This window comes from Corvus brachyrhynchos, unplaced genomic scaffold, assembly GCF_000691975.1.
Source record: "Corvus brachyrhynchos isolate BGI_N302 unplaced genomic scaffold, ASM69197v1 scaffold11, whole genome shotgun sequence".
Lineage (NCBI taxonomy): Eukaryota > Metazoa > Chordata > Aves > Passeriformes > Corvidae > Corvus > Corvus brachyrhynchos.
In genome coordinates this window covers 3,112,394-3,130,818 of record NW_008236965.1, presented here as the reverse complement: position 1 = coordinate 3,130,818, position 18,425 = coordinate 3,112,394, and the positions used below count along the sequence as shown (strand labels likewise).

The 18,425-nt window shown below is 40.3% G+C and overlaps 1 long non-coding RNA gene across 22 annotated transcripts in view; it reads right to left on the bottom strand.

Moving 5' to 3' along the window:
• The window catches only part of LOC108445249, a 290,571-nt gene that overhangs the window by 56,681 nt on the left and 215,465 nt on the right, over positions 1–18,425 (bottom strand). For 19 of the 22 annotated variants that reach the window (XR_001860035.1, XR_001860024.1, XR_001860039.1 and 16 more), the window contains 3 exons: positions 14,401–14,613; positions 11,433–11,542; positions 6,638–7,994 (listed from right to left, as the gene is read on the bottom strand). This is a non-coding gene — a long non-coding RNA (uncharacterized LOC108445249). Of the gene's footprint in view, positions 1–6,637; positions 7,995–11,426; positions 11,543–14,400; positions 14,614–18,425 lie in introns of those variants that run through there. The other 3 variants (XR_001860029.1, XR_001860038.1, XR_001860046.1) reach the window with 3 other exon arrangements.

The following is an 18,425-nucleotide window of genomic DNA, read 5'->3' as shown; positions in this document are numbered from 1 at the left end:
TGGAGCAAAAGTCCTCATCTGGTCCTTCCCCCCCTGCCCAAACTTCTCATGAAATTACAGCTGCGTCAGCATCTGCCTATCTCAGCACAGGTGCTGAGATCATAGGTACAAGCTGAACACTCCACCCCCCATATCTTCATGAAATTACAACGGGATACTCTGATATATCATAGCTTCACAACAGAATTTCAGCTTTAAGCATCTCCTCTCTCTCTCTCTTCCCTCAGGTTTTCAGCTCTTCACAGCACTAAAAGGGTTAATCTCACCTCGGCCTTGCAGCTGGAATGTGGCTCATCACAGTGGAGAGTGGGGGAGGGGCGGGTGCTGCCCACAGCAGGGTTGGGGGAGGTGTCCGCGGGTGGAACAGGGCCCATCGGCTCCAGGATGGCGTGGCCCGGCCCAGCCCGAGCAGCCCCGCTCGGGCCCCGCAGCCACCTGTCCCAGCACCGGAAACAAGAGAGAGAGCTGGAGGGGTTTGTCTATTCTTAAGTGTGGATCACAGAGGCGGTCACAACTTTAAGTGGCTTAAAGAATTGTCCATATTCAAACTGGCCAGCTGATAGGTACGTACATTCCTTGGGGGAGTAGAGTAGAAAGTAATCTTAGACAGGCAGAAAACAGTTATTCTTTTAATTTGATAAGCCCTTTCCTAGCAGTTGGTCAGCAGATGCAAGCAGGAGTTGTATCCACATCACAGTTGCAACAAAGCCATCCCTGCACGCTAAACATTTTCAGCACTTGCTGATGAGAGTTTTGCTTTTTGGGGACCCCCTTCTAAAACGAAGTAGCCCAATTACTCAGCATGCTGGAAATGCAGCTGAGTGGGAGCACATGGGATGGAAGACCTGGGCTATAAAACAAGAAGAACACTGGTCAGAGGATATAATTTTATCCTTTACACTGGAGCCCACAGCAAGTATGCCACATATTGGAGCATCTTGAAGGGCTGCTTTAGATCTGGAGCGAGATCAATTCAAAATCTGAGAATTAGCAGGTAACTTTGTGACTGGGAAAAACTGGCTAGCAGCTTTGAACTATACTGTCTTCCAAGGCTGGGGAAAACCTGTTGCGAAGAGGCAGTGTCCAGGGTTATTCTTGTTTTATTGAGGAGGGCATCTCCCATTTTTATTCTGTGCTTGTAAAGCATTGAAACTGTGGCTCCACTGCAAAGTAGATGCAAAGTTCCTAAGGGTTTAAGACAGCCACTTTCAGCAGCCTTCATAAGAGGACCAGAAAAAGCTCAGCTAAAGCCAAACTGCCATGAAACATCCAATAAAGTCTTCTCTTTCTGCAATGGGCAGGCAGTAGCAATGAGATACCAGTCCAAGGGACTCTATATCAAATTACAGCTGTGCTGAGGAACGAAATTGCTGCTGTCAGTTATTTGCAGTTAAAGCACAAGCACAGCAGGGGGAAATACCAAATGCTTTTACAGTGCCCTAATGACTATGAGTCAAGAGCATTATTTATGTTTGGCAAAAAAACAGCGTGAATCCAGGGAAGTAAAGCACTGTTGCTGCCACCAGGCACCACCTGCTTTCCCCTGCTGACCTGCCTGCCCCTGGGGGAGCCCAAAGCAAAGCTCAGAGGATGAGGGTCTCCAAGCAGGCGAGCAGCACCGAGCTGCCCTGCCAAGCTCTGTACTGGTGCTGGTGCCTCTGCATTGTCAACCACCACCCTCCCACGTCTCCTTCCCTGGTGGCACCAAGAAGATGGATATAAAAACTAGACCAAATAATTTTTTATTATTTTTAATTTCCACAAACAGGATCTTGATAAATTAGATTGCTAGATTTTGTTTGTAGCAGCTAAACAATCTCGTAATGGCTGAAGAGCTAATGAAATGTACTTCAGTCACTGAACTGAACTGGTACATGATTTAATTTTCCCATACATTGAAAAACTATATAACTATCAGGATTTCTTCTCAAAAAATGTTTGAAAGACAGCTGATAAATCTAGAAGTGTTTATTCTTCACATTATTTTTCCTTTCTAATAGGGGTTAGGATTCCTCTTGACCTTCTAAATTTTAAATTCCTTTGTCTGTAGATCATATTAATTTGAATCTAACAATTTAGATCGAATCCTTTAACATCTGCTGTCAATTCATTTATGAGTTGCATTCACAGAGTACAGAAAGAGAGTATACAGCAAATTATTTTTAATTTCTTCAGTATACTAAAATGTGGAAGAATTATTAGAATTCACCACACTTGGGCCAGGGATAAGAGTTCCTTCAGGCTTGAAATTTCAAATTGGCTTCCTAATGAAGTTATATTCATAATGCAGAGTTTAATTATTACACTCGATGAGATATTCAGAAGACTTCCACTTTTATGGAGCTGCTAAAACTGTAGTTAGAGTTAATTAATAGTACAATAATCAACCAGTCTTTATGTCTGGGTCAGATTTCTTTTATATAAACATAGTCCTGAAAAATCCATATCTGAGCTCTGTGTAGTTACTTGGACTGTCTTCACAGCTGCTAGGAGAGAAGGTACCCAAACCGTGCTCAGGTGGACCCATAAGCTGGTTACTGCCTTAGGGATGTCCATCTCCTTGGCTAAGCAGGGAGCAGAGCTGGTTTAGCCCAGGTGCCTCACATTTAGGTAGCTGAAGTTAGGCACCTAAGAAGGACTTAAGTCTTCATCTCTTGGGATTATTGCAGCTTTTTTTTTTCAGGCAACAGAATATTCTCAGGTTTTTTTGGTAATTTCTAGTCATGTTAAGTCTTGTGGAATTATACACAACTAAAGCTTCAGAATAGAGCATTAATCCCATCATACAAATTTAATCAATTAGACTTTGAAGTAAAGAATACAATTCTGATTTATGCTTCTTACATTTCCTTGCCCCATGCCTGTCATCCCTGTGGAAGACTGCTTTTTCAGATCACGTATCCATAAATATAGGAATATACGTACTAGTAGGGCTATCATTCCTATTAGCAATATGTACCATTTAAACTGTTCATGAAGAAAGGATATCCTAAACTGATGCTATAACTTTTTTCAAAGTTTTTTCATGCAGTTAAGTATATTTGAAGAGATCTATAAATGACACGTATTCCCAATATGTGTATGGTATATCACTGGTTTGGATTCTTATTTATCTTTATTAGAAGTCATATCTCAGTAATTCTGCAATCTAAATTTTTGATCCTCAGATAATGATATCTTAAAAGTACCTACGAATTCTTGAAACTGGGTCCCTTGAGACTACAACATAGTGATACACCAAAGAAAGAGTCAGGACTGAAAAACTTGCCCTAGTTTTTTTGTGGTTATATCAGGTTATATACAAAAAGTTAATTTAATCATAGTGCTTTCATAAGTATTTCAAATGGTTATTTTGAATATATGTTCCAGAGAGGTATTTTGAATGTAGGATCCCATGAGGCCTGTAGCAGTAAGACCATTAAGTATCTGTGTATAATATACGAAAAGATCAAAGGGTAAGATGAAAAGAATAAAAATATGGCCATGTTTGATGCTGACATAGTCTGCCAAATGCTACAAATTGAAACTGAGGATTGATCTGAAATAAAATGTTTGAAGAGGATCAAGGATTACAGAACTTTGTAAGCAGTGGTGAGGGCATCTGGAACACAGACAGCTTTTTCATCTATCCTCCCAAAAGTCAAATGGAAAGGGGTTGAAAGGGACAGTCAAATCTGGCAAATCAACAAATGGTTACAGGACTGGTGCCACAAGCCAGGGGTTTGGCTACTTGGATGATGGGACTTGCTTTGAGAAGCCTGAGGAGTGATGGGGCCCGTCTGTCAGAGAAGGGAAAGATCTTTGGTCACAAGCTTGCTGAGCTGGGGAAGAGGCTTTAAATTACAGTTGCTGGGGAGGAGAAGCCTCAATCCACCCCACTCCTACCAGTCTGATGCCAGGGCCAACAAGAAATGCTCAGAGCCTGGAGAGGATTTACAGGTCAGCAGGAGAGCACCAGAAGAGCAGCACCAAGGAATTACAGCCCCTCCAGCCAGTAAGTCATCTTCATTGAGAATCACAGAAGCATAAAATCATTAATGTTGGAAAAGACCTCCAAGACCATTGGGTTCCAACCTTTGACCAAACACCACCTTATCAACTATAGCACCATAGCACCAAGTGCTACATCCGGTCGTCTCTTGAACACTGCCAGGGGTGGTGACTCCAACACCATCCTGGGCAGCCCATTCCAATGCTTAACCACACGTTCAGTGAAGAAATTCTTCCTGATGTCATCTGAACATCTCCTGCTGCAGCTTGAGGCCATTTCCTCTTATCCTGTCACAGGCTGACTGGGAGAAGAGACCAACCCCTACCTGGCCACAATGTCCTTTCAGGGAGTTTTAGAAAGCAACAAGGTCTCCCCTGAGCCTCCTTTTCTCCAGGTTTAACACCCCCAGCTCCCTCAGCCACTCCTCACATAACTCACTCTCCAGACCCTTCACTAACCGTGTTGCCCCACTGAGAGTCCATCTTAAATGTCTCTATGCAAACACACAAACCACAGGGAATAAACAAGAGGAGATAGAGTTGTGCACACCCCTGCAAGGCTGTGATCCTGTTGGCATCACAAAGATGTGGTGGGATGGATCCTGGGACAGGAGTGTTCGAATGCAGGCATTTTAGGAAGGACAGGCAGGGAGACCAGGAGGAGTTGTCTCCATCTATGTAAATGAGCAGCTGAAGTACAAGAAGCTCTGCCTGCAGACAGATGAGGAGCTGACTGAGAGCTGAGGGGTCAGGATTTAAGGAAGGGCAGGGACAGGTGACATTATAGTAGGGATCTGTGACAGGCTGCCCTACCAGGAGAACTGAATGGATGAGGCCCTCAATAGACAGGTAGGAGCAGCCTCCCATTCACAAGTCCTGGTCCCCATGGGGGATTTCAGCCACCCCAATATCTGTTGGAAGGACAACCCAGCAGGGCACAGGCAATCCATGAAGTTCTTGGAATGCACTAATGATAACTTCCTACTCCAAGTGGCAGAGGAGGCACTGAGGAGAAGTGCTGGGCTGTGCTGGACCTTGCTCTCACAAATGAGGGGCTGGTGAGGAATGTGAGGCTCAAGGGCAGCCTGGGCTGCAGTGACCATGGAATGGTGGAGCTTGAGATCCTTAGAGCAGTGAGGAAGGTGCACAGCCAGCTCAGTGCCCAGGACTACAGGAGAGCAGACATTGGCCTCTTCAGGGATCTGCTTGGTAAACTACCAACCCTGAAGGGAAGAGGAGACCCAGGAAGCTGGGTAATATCCAAAGATCACCTCTTCCAAGCTCAGAAGCCATGCTTCCCAACAAAGAGGAAGACAGGCAAAAATGCCAGGAGGCCTGTGTGGATGGATAAGAAACTCCTGGACAAACTCAAACACAGAAACAAAGCCTACAGAAGATGAAAGCAAGGACAGGTAGCATGGGAAGAATACAGAGAAATTGTCCAAGCAGCCAGGGATCAGGTTAGGAAAGCTAAAGCCCTGATAGAATTAAATCTGGCCAGGGATGTCAAGGGCAAGAAGAGAAGCTTCTAGAGGTACATCAATGATAAAAGGAAGACTAGGGAATGTGGGCCCTCTCTGGAGGGAAACAGGAGACCTGGTTACCTGGGATGTGGAGAAGGCTGAGGTGCTCAATGACTTTTTGCCTCGTTCCTCACCAGCAAGCTCTCCAGCCACACCACCCAAGTCAGAGGAGGCAAAGGCAGGGATTTGGAGAATGAAGAGCTGCCCACCATAGGAGAAGGTCAGGTCTGAGACCATCACAGGAAGCTGATGGTGCACGAGACCATGTGACCTGACGAGATGCGTGCATGGGATCCCAAGGAAGCTGGTGGATGAAGCTGCTAAGGCGCTGTCCCTCATATTTGAGAAGTCATGGCGGTCCAGGGAAGCTCCCACTGACTGGAAAAGGGGAAACCTAACCCCCATTTTTGAAAAGAGGAAAAAGGAAGATCTGGGTAACTACAGGTTAGTCAGTCTCACCTCTGCACCTGGAAAGATCATGGAGCTAAACTGCCTGGAAACTATGCCAAGGCACATCAGAATTCAGAAGGTGATTGGTGACAGCTAACATGGTCTCACTAAGGCATACTTAGGATATGTACCTAATTTCTAAGTAATAAAAAATGCTAGGCGATATTTTTTATTTGAAATAACCACCTACTATTCCAGCTGCAGATGTATCATTCAGTTCCTAGATTCTGTTCTGTAGCAGAATCATTTTGCCTTATCTTTAAATAAAACTCTATTCAGAGGATATAGCCTGGAAAAAATATGCCTTATTCGTGAAATTGTTGCTGTAATCTAATCAATTAAGAACTTAATGTGTAGGCTTTTTAGCTACTTTTGACAGAGAAAAAACATTTAGAATTCAGATTGTGGTTTTGGTAACTGTAGCATCAACTGTGAAATGAAAATCAGGGTGGTTTTTTTTTTTTAATAATTCAGAGGTTCTTTTTTATGAATGAAAGAAATTGCAGTCCTAAAAAAGTCAAAGCATGTAATCAGAACTTGTAAAATATTCCATTCTGTTTTATGACATCTCAACTCCAATCAAATAAACAGAGCCAGAAAGAACCGGAGACTTGATTGACTGTTTAAAGGAAAAGCTGTCAGTTTGATTACAGGCAAGTGAACAGACACATTACTAAATGTAAACTGCATTTAATTTTATTATGCAAGCAGCTTTAATAGCGTCACAAAAAAGTTATGCAAACTGAAACACTGGGTGCAATTGCACACAGATTTCTGATAATAAGTGGGGGCTGTGGATCAAAGCTACTTTCAATTTAAGTGTTCTAAATTTATTAGGGAGCAAAAGGTAATTAAAAATGAGTCAGCATCAGAGGAAAAAAATCCCCCCACCACGTTGTTTCCAACCCAAGTGGTAGAGCTTTCAAGTAGGTTTGTAAGAGTAGATTCTTGCAGTACTGCAAAGAAATGACTCTATGGTGCTTCTATTCAAAATTTGCAGCATTTTTTGACTCCCTTTTTGCTCTGGTTTCATTCCCCATGTGTAAATAATTTTGAAATTCAAAATTACTCATTAAGTGAGATGGATGCTTGACACTAAGCTTGTGCAGGTTTTTTGGTCTACCCACAGAAGGAAGCAAGACACAAACCATTTCATAGAATCATGGAATCATTTAGGACCGAAAAGACCTCAAAGACCATCGAGTAGGATGGTAAACACAGCACTGACAAGTGCACCACTAAGCCCTGTCCCTAAATACCAACATCTGCATGTCTTTTAAATACCTCCAGGGATGGTGATTCCAACACTTCCCTCAGCAGCCTGTTCCAGTGCTTGAAAACTCCTCTGGTGAAAAAATTTTTCCTGATATCCCATCTATATCTCTCCTGGAACAACTTGAGGCCACTTCCTATCATCCTCTCTGGTTAGGAGAAATCATTATTTTTCCTCACCTGGCTGCCCAGGGGAGATAGTTCAAACCAGACTCAGATGAGGACTTCTGAAAATGCTGGGATATGCAGCTGCTGTAAGCCCAAAAGTGGACTTTGCAGCAGTGCCAGTAGTTCTGGGTTGCTGTATGTTGAGGGGAGATCAGACTTCAGCTGGGTTCTCCCACAGCCCATGGGACCCTGGTTTGCCAAGCTGGAGAGCCCCTCCCTGCCTGCTTATTCCTTCCTCCTGACCCACCCAGCAACACAGTTACAGACCTGGAACTGCTCCAGTAATGCACAACTGAGAGAAATGTGCAATTACAGCATCTGATGCATGTCAGACAAAACTCAGGAAGGAAACTGAGATGGGGAGATGGGCAGGGGTGGCTGCTACATGATTCCCAGTAGGAGGGCAGCACAGCTCCCTATCTGAGCACCTGTTCCCAATGCAAAGACAGGAAAAAAATGTTGGAGGGTTTGTAGGTTTCAGCCAGGGAGCCTGTAGTAAAACACAACAGTCCTGAAGCAGTAGATGGCACATTCTCACAGCAACGATATGTCCAACAAAAAGCAATTCTGTAGCAGGCTTTGTTGTTTTGGCTTTAAAAAAAAAAAAAAGAAAAGAAAATTTAGTCACTAGAAAGGAAGCTGGCAAAGCCTGGAGATCAGTGATCACAATCTGATTACATTCAGTGTGGAAAAAGAGAGAAAAAGGGTTAGTTTTGTCAAGCTGAGGGAAATTATGAAAAGTGATTCTTTTCTGACTGGCAATCTTTTTTTTTTTTCTGGCTCCTCAGAGGACTGTTTAGAAACTTACATTAGATGACTAAAAAGACATGGATGTACAGTTGAAAAGATGTAATGTTTTTCAAAAAGCTCCTTTTAGTTCAGTAGCAAAATGAAGGTGATAATTTGAGTAACAGATGTTGCAAAGAGAAATGGGAGGAATAGACAGCAGTCAGTGCAAACTCAGGGTAAGCTTTTGGAGCACAGAAAAATGGAACAGAAGTCAGCAGATAAGAACTTTGGAAAAGATACAATCGAACAGCAGTGTGAATGGTGATATCTGTATTAGGAGAAAAAGAAATCTTAGTGTACTAAATATACCTGTCATGAAGAAGAATAATAGCACAGCTAGTAATGAAGGAAAATAGTAGAGTTTTCAACAAATAATAATAATAATAATTTTTTGTTTGGAAGGAAACAGAATAGCTCACTTATTCATGAAGACACAAGATGTGCTTATTATTCAAAAGGCACTGAAAAATAAGATATTATTTCTAACTGCCAGCTATTCTTAAACTAACTGGCCTGAGAAAGTATCAGCACAAAAGGGCTAGGCAAGGAGATGTGTGACTGATGCAGCTACCTTCAGTACTGTTAAGTCATAGTGCTTAACAAAATTCCACACAATAAATGCAGCTATTCTGACTTCAACCCCAAATATAAAAATTAATTAATAATTATCAGAACAATGAAAGTCACTCAACACAATTTGACTGCAACAAGGCTTGGCAAAACAAACCTGATTTTATTCTTCAGTGAGTTTGCTTCCTGTCTGATTGCTGTACTACATATACATAATAGATGTAATGGATGTATTTTTATTTTTTATCATCACACACACATCTACACACACATCCCAGTTGAGAAATTGGCACTTTACAATATCAATAACCTTACACTAAACTGTTTTAAGCTCTCAAAGGGCAATCCATGAGGGCATACCTTAAGTGGTTTTCACCAAAATTAGTGCTAAGGGATACTCTTCATCATTTCTATTTGTGTTCTAGAAATAAATATAAAATCATTCCTAATACAATTTGGCTTAAGCCTATACACAGGAATTTATCTGATGATATCTGCAACGAGGGCAGAGCACCAACAGAGAATGCTCTCACCATAAGTTGAGTCCAAATCATTACAACAGAGTCAAAAGAAACACTGTATGTGTTGGAACATGGGGTGTTGGTCATGCAGAGACTAAGACCCTCTGTCCCAGCACAAAGCACTTTTAAAAGATTTAAGTACCTTAAATGAGAAACTGAGTATTACTACAGAAGGTAACAGTTTTGGTGCCTATATTTTAAAGGAAATTAAAATTATTTGGGATGACAAAAATTATTGAAAATATTGAAAATTATTAGGTTAAATTAAATAAAATTAAATTTAATTAAAAATATTAAAATTTCTCATAGTGAAAAACTAAGGACTCTATTTATCCTGTCAAAGAAAGGACTGGGAAATGACATGAGCTGATTGTCTTGCTGGAGAAAGATGCAAAAGGACTCAACTTTAGCAAAGATCAGCACACAGAGAGTCAATGGTTGAATACTGAGGTCATCCACAGCCAGGTGAGAAATAAAGCAATCTTCAAAAAATGACAGGCCTTGACCATTGGAGCAGGACATTAGAGGAATAAATTTGATAACCACAAGCCAGGATTAAGTGGCTTTCTGGAAGCTGTGCTTCAGTTAACCAGGGGTACCTGGTCTCTGGGTAAGGATAATGGGACCAATATTAAGCCTTTTCGTGCAGATCATCAGGCTGCTTGTTTAAAGGTTCCCCTCTAATCTTAAACACTAAAACCTGGTAAGACAAAACATAAGAGTCAGAAGGATAAATGCTGAAAGTATTAGAGGACGTTTAAAACATGTAAATTATAGAGATGATACTGTGCATCTCTCCATCTTGGGTAAATACCAGTATAATTTTGATTCTGCAAAGATCTTAATTATGGTAATGATTTTATGTGGGTTAAGTCCTCAATGTTTCAATAGAATTTAAGCATCTGTTTAGATCAACCAAAGTTTTACCTGAATACCTAAGACTGTGAAATTTCCCTTCTCAATATTAAAATGCACCTTCTGCCCAGTTTATCATTTGTCACTGATTATAACTGATTTCCACAGTCTTTAAGGAAAGAGGAACCAGACTGAATCACATGTTTTTAGTAATCTAAACCTTTCTGTAGCAAAAAAATTTTTAAAATAGAGGTTTGTCTGAGCAGCCAGGTAAGATGAATATAATGGCAAGAGATCACACTTGGAAAAGAGGGTTTGTGAATTTACTGGAAACTTTGTAACATGAAAGAGCATGAGAAAACCTGAAAAATCATACTTAATTTCATGCTGTTTCAATATGCCCCACAATATATTCAATGTACATTGTTGCAGAACCACAAATACTGCCTCTGTGTCTGTATCAGGCACATTTGGTCTTTGATAAAACAATTCCTCCACCCTCATCCTCATCCTCAGTTTCTATATATTGAAACTCATCCTTAATGCGATATTCTTATTAACGGCAGTGGAGAGCACTGGGTCTACTCTTTCCTTCCAGAAACACATGGTAAAAATTTCCAGTTTCTCATTTTGGCCTCCAGAGGTCATCCAGACCTTTACCTTGGAGTGCAGTGTGTGCAGAGCGAGGGTGGCTGGAAAAATCCCATTGATAGCTTCAGTGACTCATCAGTCTTGTTATGGACCAGAATAAAAAGTGAGAAGATATATTCCAAAAATATACCACGTGGAAAAAAAAGAGAAAAAGAAAAAGATAAAAGAGGAGGGGGAGGAAGAAGAGGAGAAGAAGGAGAAGGAGGAGGAGAAGAAGGAGGAGGAGGAGAAGAAGGAGGAGGAGAAGAGGAAGAAGAAAGAAAAAAAGAAGTACAAGAACAAGAACAGGAGAAAGAAGAAGGGGTAGGGGAGAAAGAGAAAAAGAAAGGGAAAAAGAAATCTAACCAATTAATTACAATCTTTTAAATATGTGTTAGAGATTTCTTTGGTTATTTTATTTCCAAAGTGGTCCCCAAATGTGTGGAGGGAATGCTCATGTGTTTCCTGGCACAACACAGAGCAATCTTTGACCACGTGGGAATCAAAGAGACATCTCAAGCAGCCAGACAGAAAAGTCCAGATGTCTTGTAGACTATTATACCATTATTTTATTCATTTGGAGACAAAATGCCAGGCTGTGCAAGTCAGATAATTCCTCTGCCCCAGTGCAGTGACAGGGGAGAAGATGTGAGCACACCTGTACCTGCAGAACCTTGTAGGTGGCCACATTGCTCCTGCCACTTCTGCCCTGATGAAGCTGACACAGGAAGCTGGGTCGCGCTGGGGAGGCTGAGGGATGCTGAAGCCCCTCCCCTGCAGTAGGAAAGACAGATTTTGGCAATAGGTTGTTAAGTTAAAGTCTGGAGTCAATAATTACTGGACTCAAAAGAGTCCTTAGCTGTTCTGTTTGTGAAGTTAGTATGTGTGTAAAGCACCCATTTTCCTCTGAGAACTGCCTTAATCTCTTTGGAAATTTGGCAGAATATACTCAGAAAGTACATTACATTTATTCTTAATTAAGAAATTCCAAGAAAGTATTTAACCTGTGGTCTCAAAATGAAATGTGAAGGTAGTTAATGAGAATGGAAATCTAGTCTGAATCTGCAGAGAAATCAGCAAAGTTTTTTATGTAAAAGATCCAGTAGAATGTATCTATATGGTATGGAAATCTTTGAGGGACTATGTCAAATGAAATCCAGGCTATTAGGATACTTATAAATGCAATGTCTTTGCTTCAGTGTTCCTCACAATGTCGTTCCTTGTTTTGCTACTTAAATTCTTCCTACATAATTTGTAGTTATCATTCACAAACTGCCTCATACTTCAGCCCTACTGATTATATCATTCCAAGGGTGTCCCTAGTCCATGTTTCCTCTTCACACAGACATATTCCTCAATATAACAAAATGAAAGGAGTGCTGAAAAAGGTCCCCAAATGTGTGATATGATAATGTATAGCAAGGATAATTGCTGGAACTGGAGAGACACTTGCAGGAACCTAGAGTGTCCTGGAGAAAGTACTTCCATTTTTTACAAGTTTCTGCACTTAAACCATCCTATGGTTTCTGCTGCTTCTTAATAAGATGCCTAAGATTTTTTTATCAGGTTTTGAAAAACAATGGGCATGATTTCTAGAATAACAGTATCTATTAAAAGGTTGCAGGATGTAAAGTAGCGTGATATTACCTCGAGATGATTACATATCTCTCTTTCAACGTATTTGTCAGCTTCAATTTTTCTTTTAATTTCAAATTTCTACCATTTAATTATCAGGGAGACTGGAGAATGGAGAAAATTCCAGGTTTATGCAAACCACTGGATTCCTTGTGTACATGAGAGGTAAAAGTGAGGGCTGTTTAGATGGAAAGAAATCTCAATAACCTAGAGATAACAATGCTTGATACTTTCATGGCAGTGCATTCGTTCTTGTCAAATCTATGAGAACATATTAGCATACTTCAATTTAGATGACAGGTTTTCTTTGTTGCTTTTACGGACAATTTAGTCTGTTCTCAAATTCAAAAGTGCTTTAAATGACTTGTGCTGAGGTCTTGTGATCCACTTTTATGTGGTTTAGTGGTGGACTGGGCAGTGCTGGGTTAACAGCTGGACTTGATGGTCTTAAAATCCTTTTCCAACCTAAATGACTCTATGGTTCTATGATCAGCAATATCAATAAGGACATCCTGAGTAATTATTCTTTGGCTTTTGTGATATTCAGCAACACAAATAAAAGCAAGCATAAACACATAAACACATTTTTTTTCTAAAAAAATGGCAGCATATGTTATGTTTTAGCTTGTTCCTTTCCCTAGTTTTCAGTCTTTGGGATATTTTACTTGCTTTCTCTTTAAGAAAATTATGTGAGAAACTAATTCCAGATAAATGGCTCAGAGTACCTACTCCTCTTTGGAAAAATATAGAACAGAAAGGGGGAAAATCTTAGAAGACTTGCAGTTCACCTTAATATCAACTTCAAGCACAGTAATGGCACCCTGCATGTCCAGGGCAACAGAACAAATTGGCAGCCAAGGAAACCCACTGAAATATTTGAGAAGTGGAACTTGACTTCGTACTATGTCAGGGATATGGTGGCATTTTCTCCTATAAATCAGTAACAAAATCAAAATTAACTGCTCCAGGTAGAGATGCAGAAATGATGCAATTTTTAAAGCACTGTGCATATCCAGTATATGTTAGCTGATATGAAACTGAAATTTCTCATTTGCATGTTGTTATGCTTTTGTAACAGACTTGAGTGTTTGGTGGCCACAGAAGATGAAACCTATACCTCTCTGCAGAACTAATGCATGTGGAATATATAATCACTCTATTAATTTGGGAAATTTTGAGACCTATGGTATTAATTTATGCTGAAAGGGGTATTTCCACCAGAATTCAGATGAGTCACTTTCTCGGGGAAACACAAAGAAACTTTCTTTGTCTGAAGGTTTTTCTTCACATTCAATTTAATCTGTTATCAGGCAGAGAATGTGTAATAAGCTGCCTTTGGTGTTCTGCACCACGCTTACTGTACGTGCTTATTGGCTTTAGGAGATCTGCCAGAGCAGCTATCAGAGTACCTATCTTGTTATGTCATCCCTAAAATGCTCTTGTACAACAAACTCTTGTTCCTGATAACTTCTGTAATGTTTGAGTTGTTTCAATTTATTCATTGAATATAATCTCCCAACGACTTAAGAAGGTGACCTGCAAATAAAGCTTTGTGTAGTTCTATTGCGAAGAGTCTGGTATTTTTCAAAAATGCTAAAATCAAATTAAAAAGTAACCTGTATTCCTAAAGGGAACACTATGCATAAATGACATCCCTCTGGAACTTATAGATAAGATTTAAAACATCCTGAGGAATTCTGTATTTCTTCATTTAAAATCTTGGTATTTTTTCTTGGAGATTGTACCAACAAGCACAGAAAATACATGCACATTAGAATTGGGAAGGTGTATTTCATGAACGATAAACCCCATCAGCACAACTTACTGCCTATCCTGAGCTGACAGTTTAAGAACTCGGTAAAATACTCTGACAGGTTAAATAAGTGGTAATGGCATCATTATAGCTGTGATGGCCCAAGAATGCGAGTGAGGAATATGTGCAGGGAGCAGTACAGGCATTACTACAGACCTTGGAAAAAGCAGTTTTAATTTCTCACCTCAGAGGAACGTCCTCCCTGCAAGGAGGCCCCTTTTTACCAGTGAGGTGGGGGCCACAAGTGCCCTGCACTCACAGCAGCACCCGAGGGCCTGGCTCTGCACTCCTGACGTTTTGGTGGCTTGTGGTTGATGGCTGGTTTGTGGAGGTGATTGTGTCAGCCCATGGGAGTTGGTAATTGCTGCGTTATTGCTGCTCATTTTCATTGCGGGCTCTGGTTAAGAGAAAAGAGTGGTGATTAACGGCTTTATGTTGAAGTCAAAGAGTGAAACCAGACTTTCAGTCCTCGCTATTGAGAGGCCACCTATATGCTCCAGGAATCCAGCAGTTACTAATTAATTGAACAACATAATTACGTTAAACTTAGAACAAATGTTCTCCACCATACTTAGTTGAAAGATTTCTCCTTCTGTTTCAGCCTGAAAGGAGATAATTTGTGCTGGAAAGCCCGAAAAATATCTCTTCTGTTTACAAACCTTTTTAACCTGTTTTATAGTTCTGTTAAAATAATAATTTATTATATGTTTGTGAATTTGGCTTGTTTTCCTAGGACTCGTGTTTCTTCCTGACAATTTCCGCACTTACAGTTATGTACTCCAAAACACAGAGAAAATAACCAAGACAGTGAAGAGTTTGTTTAAACTACCACATCAAAGAAGTATGTAGCTAAGACCTCTTAAGGCCAGACATTGATAAAAACCCGTTCAGCAAGTACAAACCAGTAACTGCATCACTGTAATCAAAGCGTTCTCGTGAAGCCCATGATCAAGTGAACACAATACTGGGAAATAAGAACCCATTTCTTGGAAATAAAGTCACTTTTAAAAGGAGAAAATTCATTGTGTGTGTACTTGCAAATGAATTATACCTTTTTAGGTGCTTACAGAACCTTCATCTCTAGAAGGGGTAATATAATTACAGTTAACCTGTGACCAAAAGCTGAAAATGTACTTTTGGATGGAAAGATAAAAGAGTCATCTGCAATGTACAATATATTGAACTGGATAACAGCATTTGCTTCAAAGCTCAAGGACACCTCAGCATCTATAATTAGAAGGGCTCTCAAAGGGCACAGACAGATTCTTTCAACTGAGGTAGGTGACACTTCTTTTAAAACAGCCCCACAGCATGAAAGTCTGACTTCCTTTTAACCTTTTAAGGAAAGTGAAAGACAAGTACTGTCAGCTCTGCTTTTGACTTTACCATCTCAAAGCAGATATACCTCAATAAAAAGTCAAATGATACAGCCAATAGATGTAGTTGCCTTTTAAACTGCAATTCTGAAGTCTAGTGCTGACTGAAGGAGGTTTCCAACATTAATTTATTAAGGTGTCTGAGCTTTTATAATCTTTCTGGAATTATGTTCTCTCCATTCTTGAGTGTGACAATAAAGATTTATACTTTCCCCTCTCTCCCAAAAAATCCCTGAGATATAACCTCCTCATATCATGAAACTGAGGGACTATGACAGAAGCTAATCCTGACCTTGGAGGAGGCACCTTACAAAAGGAAACACCTATTTACTTAGAGGAGGGCCCAAGAGAGGCTTTGTTGCCTTTCCAAACACTAAAGGGTGAGTGATAAACATCAAGTTTTGAATGCTGTGCATAATAAGCAGTATTGGAATGTCATATATTTTTCTCCTTTCCTTAAGTATTTTAAGCTTCTCCTGCATCTGGATAATTGATATGCTCAAGGCAATACCTCCCTGTATGATTCAGATACTGAAAGGATCCATGAGTCTCTAATAGGAACTGCATCTTCATGCAATACAGTGAAATAGCATGACTTCAAAAAGTTCATTATTTTGATTATTGAAGTATCATCTCAGTATTATCTTCAGTACAGCTACTGTGGTACAAGAAATAAATTTATTGGCTCTAAAGGGCATATTATGCTATCAGGTTAATCTGAACCAAGTTCCTGCAAAACCTCAGAGTGAAATCCTACCTCACTTTCTGGAGGCAGACTGATTTTAAAGCATAAAATAGATAAAGCTGTTTTAATATTAAGCTGTTGCTATGCTTTTATTAATTGATGCTATGAACTTAATATAATAATTTGTGTTGATTTTATATATTAGTCCTGTTTGAAGTTTGTACATTGTGCTGCAGCATACTGATGGGACACAGGCAGCTTTGGCTAGCATCCAGGAGTCTGAAATCATCAGAAAACGTTTTTCTTAGTATGAACCAATGCGAAGCAGATTCTGTCTAGAATGGTAGAAAGTCTAAAGGGGCAGCGCTGTATCCCCAGTGGTCTGAGCTTGTGTGCACAGCAAGGCTTCTGGGGAAAAAGCAAAACCAGTCCTTGGGCAAAGCAGGCAGGCTTTTGGCACAACTTCCCATCCCAAAAGCTCTTCTTTTGGGAACACTGGCTCCTCTTCAAGGCTGAAATAGAAGCCACAACCCAGCTGCTATTTAAAGGTTGAGAGCAATTGCTCTGAATTTAGTTTAATTCCATCCATCAATTAGACAGATCTGAAAGGAAACGCAACTGGTACCTGGGGAACGGAGCAGGATTTTAGCAAGGAAAGAAGTGATAAGGTCAGTGTCTCCCATGGGATAGAGAAAGACCACTGATTACCACCTGTGGAACATGCAGATGCAGACTGAAATAAATTAAATTCTAGCAATTATCAGAGTATGCTAATATTAAACTGTACCAAATAGGAATCACTTGAATCAGCATATGATTAGCAAACAAGCTATTTTATTTGTGTAATGCAAGAAGCTAGTTCTATGATTCTAGGGGAGTGGTTAAATCTCTCCATTCTTTTCCAAGCAGTTGTAGACACAGGTGGAATTAGTCTTTATTATCCAAGATATTAGTAATATTTTTTTTTTCATCTGCACCCATGCTTTAGGGACAACATTTAGTTATCCTCATCAGCCAGAAATCCCTCTGGATTTCAACTACATCAGTACAAATGTCTGCCCAGGTGTCAGGATGATGCAAAGAGCTGCTGGCTGGGGTTTGCTTTCTTGGTGCCAGACAATGAGAAGGAAGCCCTCAGTCTCAGATCAGCCCAGATCCAGGGTATCTCATGTAGCATTTACTACCCCTCTCAAAGCTGCAAATGATGGTCTGCAGGTGAGATGCAGAAAGCATGGTCTCTCTGGAGACCCTAAAATAAGGAAAACAATCCCTGACAAGTCCTGTGACTCTGTCACAGCATGCACATGTGTTGGTAACATACTATGCAGCTGGAGAAAAATTTGTCAGACTTCAGCTTACACCAGCTTGAGCTATTTCTGAACATAGACCTCCTGAATTAGGTTGAGATTCACCACAACAGCAATATAAAGGCTGGATGGTTTTACAAATCAGTTTGAAATTATGATGCAGTAATAAAATGGGTAGGAAAAACGGTAACAATGTGAAATGAGTTTTTAATTCCAAGAAAGCAAAAGTAAGGTAATGATAAAACCACTGTTCAGTTTGCACACAGGTCTTCATTCACTCACAGACAAGAAAATTCTTTAGAGCAGGAAATTATAATGAGAAAATGAAAAAAACACTAGGCCTGCTTTAAAAGTCAATTTTAACTGCAGAAATATCATCTTTAATTGTAGAAATAGCCTGAATTCTGAGGACAAGTAGTATGATCTATGTTTTGCTCAAAGTAATTAGTTAAATTCGAAAAAAGAGGTGATTAAAGGCACATTTGAATTAGTCCTTAGACTCTCTAAGAACATTCTTGTCTATGCTGCAAAGGAACAAAAACATTTTTATGGAAGTGAAATAACACCAAGTCCCAAGATGTCACATGAAGAGAGCTTTAATAGTTTGGATGACTCCTAGTTCAACAAGAAAACTGGCCAGGGTCATTACAGGTGGGGTGGACAAACTATTCCACAGGTATAGGAGAAAGGTTCACGAAGGATGTCTGCACTTCAGGCGGTTCTCTTGAAAGCTGTTTATTGCATAGACAAAGTTACAGCATTTCAGGGAGTGGGTATCCAGAGCCAGCTCTGCAGCTGCCAGCTCCAGCTGTAGGCATACCTGAAGGCACTTTCTTGTTCA